Below are 3,141 nucleotides of genomic sequence, written 5' to 3'. Positions count from 1 at the left end.
AGCCCATTGCATACAGCGGAAGAAAACGCAAATTAAACACAAAATGGACAAAAACCACAAAAATCCGGTCATGTACTTGGATAAGTCTTCATGGTCTTTGTGAATACCCAGAAAATTGAAGTTTTCTTTTTCTTTTCTTTTTTGCATCGTAACATTTGATAACAGTCTTTTTTGTTTACTTTTTTTTTTGCTTGGGGGAACAGCTACTAGACGAATTTAAGGGTTTTATGCACCTTATAGAACTTACAGCAAAAATAGTTTTAGTTGATTTCATTATAAATAACATTTTCAAGAACCTGTGCAAAACTGTCAGTAATTTCCTAAAGCACAATAGATCAGAAAAATCCAAGATTTTTCAGCCTTCACACCCTTCTTCCTGTAAGAACGCCCTTCTGTACATCTCACAGTTACTTATTAGGTTGAAAGGTATATGGTGAATGGTCATTAGACGTCTCGACAGCCACCTGCTGCTGACCACTCGCTTCCTCAACGGGAACCGTCGTGGTCTGCACATGTGTATTCTGCGGCAAATAAGCTCCTTGCGTGGCTGATGTTGCAGGCATGTATGTTCTGGTGCTGCCTAGTGACAGATGACTCATCTGCTGAGCCAGAGGGCTGATCATAGATGCTGGCTATAGTGACATGGTGTGCTCATCGAGGGAGTTAACACGGCCCTGGGGTGCTGTAGGATATACGGTTGAGGTTGCATCCAAGAAGGACTTTGCCCCTGGTAGGCAGATACAGGAGATGCAATATAGGGTGTAAGAGAAGTTTGAGTGATCATTCGGTTTGTAGCAATACTGTATGGTGAAGGAAAAAATCTGTTCTGTATAGCAGCTGTGGTTGGGTCATAAGTAAATGTCATTCCAGCAAGTCTCACTTCTCCTTCTCTATGCCACGGTCTTCCATTAGGGATGTGTTTGTTTGGGTTCTGCCTCTTCTTCTGTCCTCTGAGACCGCAAACTTACACAATAAAGGTTCTGTAGGAGCAGAAACTCCAGGTGGTGTCTTAATGAGTTTTCCATTAAAATGACCAATAACGGCTTCACACTTATCTGTCGATGCCATCCTAGCAAAGCCAACACCACGACTTGTACCACTGGAATCATGTAGTATCCTTGTAGAAATAACTTGTCCAAATGGTCAGAGCATATTTTCAAGTTCTTGCTCATCCATGGACAGTGGCAAATTAGAAATATATAGGTTAGTAGGGTCTTGTTCCTGTTGCTTTGCCATTTAAGCTTGAACCCCACTAGCCTTCAGGGCAGACACAGCTTTCTGGGCTGCTGCAGGACTGTCGAAGTCGACAAAACCATAACCTTTGCATTTGTTTGTTGTCTTACCCAAAATTGCCTTTGTGGAGACTATTTTCCCAGATAGCTAGCACAGCTTCACAAGGTCCTGGTCTGTGGTGTTGTGAGGCCGTCCCCGGATATAGAGGTTCGCTGTGATATGCAATTTTGACATCATGTCCTCACCATGTAATGCAATGAATGGGGCGTGTCACCTCTGAAGAATTCTTCCCCAAATCATGAGAAAACATCAGACAGATTGAAACTGAGGGTCATTCCACAAATATCTGACTAGTACTCCTCAAAAGTGTCAAGGTCATAAAAAACAAGAAAGGCTAAGAAACTTTCATAGATGAGAGGAGACTAGAAACAGGATGATTAAACCTGGTGTGGTGCCCTGGACTGGCCTCGGGATGGAGGAAGGACATCAGCGGAAGAAAGGTGAAACTGGAATGAAGACTGCAGTTTATTTTTTTTTAAGATTTTATTTATTTATTTGACAGAGAGAGACACAGCGAGAGAGGGAACACAAGCAGGGGGAGAGGGAGAGGGAGAAGCAGGCTCCCCGCCGAGCAGGGAGCCCCATGCGGGGCTTGATCCCAGGACCCCGGGATCATGACCTGAGCCGAAGGCAGATGCTTAACCGACTGAGCCACCCAGGCGCCCCAAAGTCTGTAGTTTAATTCATAGTAATATATTAAGGTTAATTTCCTAGTTTGATCAAATGTTCCATGGATATATAAACTGTTAAGATTAAGGGAAGCTGGGTGAAAGGCATATGGGAACTCTCTATACTAACTTAGGAACTTTTGTATAACTCAAATATTAATCTAAAATAAAAACAACAAAAAAGCGGAAAGAAAAAGAAAGAACATGGCTTCCCATTGCTTGTGCAACGCTTGTCTTGAAAAACTCATCTTGGAAGTTTTTCAAAATGACATGCCTGGGCTCCACCTGGAAGATCCTGATTCAATAGGACTGTCAGTGAGCCAGGGAAGCTCAGAATTATAAAGTGCCACAGGACATTCTCAGACACCACAGGTGTTGCAAAACCACTTGTCTGCAGGACGGAGCTGGCCGGTGACACGGCCCCTACACAGACTTGGAAACTTTTTATAGTAAACAATTGCTCGGAAACTATAGCCAGAAATGCTCTTTACAATTACAGTTAAGAACAGACTAATAAGACAGACATGATTCTGAGTTGAAGTAATAAGATTGGTAAATTGAACAATTTTTCGCTCAAAGAATTGTGTGTATTCTATTTTTAAACACAGTATATTGTAAGTGTGCCACTTAACAACTCTAAACCCAAAAGCTTATTAAATATTTATGGACCCAGGAATTACTTCCACATCTTCATTTTGCATTCCATCCACTCTGAAGTGAAAATTTACACATATTTCCAGCAGGATTTTCAAATGGCTATCCTGCATTCACAAACTTTGGGTGAAACTGAAACACTCTAAAGTGATTTCGATAATCAGAAACAACAACAATAACAAAACCCCAAACCAACTTGGTAAGATGTAGGGGAAAGTTAAAAAAAAAAACAAAACAACACTGATTAAAAGAAGTTTCAAACAAGATTAAAATCAGAGAGGTCATGTAAGTTCAATCTCAAGTGGATGTACGTGTCTGTGTGAGTGTATATGTGTGTGAAGCCTCTTACTGGGGTCCACGAGTACCCAGAGATTCACGAGGAAGTGTCAGGGCTTCCTTGGACTCTGGAGGAAAGAATTTATGTATGTAAATTTTCCTGGGGATTCTTTCTCCCTCTTCTTTAAAGATTTTATTTATTATTTATTTGTCAGAGAGAGAGAGAGAGAGAGCACAAGCAGGGGAAGCA

The 3,141-nt window shown here is 41.4% G+C and overlaps 1 pseudogene; it reads right to left on the bottom strand.

Annotated features, from left to right (window-relative positions):
- Window positions 1-238: 238 nt before the first annotated feature.
- LOC114209937 (RNA-binding motif, single-stranded-interacting protein 1 pseudogene) lies at window positions 239-1,467 on the bottom strand (annotated as a pseudogene).
- Between the last annotated feature and the right edge of the window lie 1,674 nt (window positions 1,468-3,141).

This window comes from Eumetopias jubatus, unplaced genomic scaffold, assembly GCF_037043125.1.
Source record: "Eumetopias jubatus isolate StellerSeaLion01/CBP00866 unplaced genomic scaffold, mEumJub1_p1.0 scaffold_6, whole genome shotgun sequence".
Taxonomy (NCBI): domain Eukaryota; kingdom Metazoa; phylum Chordata; class Mammalia; order Carnivora; family Otariidae; genus Eumetopias; species Eumetopias jubatus.
Note: the sequence above shows the minus strand (reverse complement) of the source record. Positions and strands in the feature narration are given on the sequence as shown.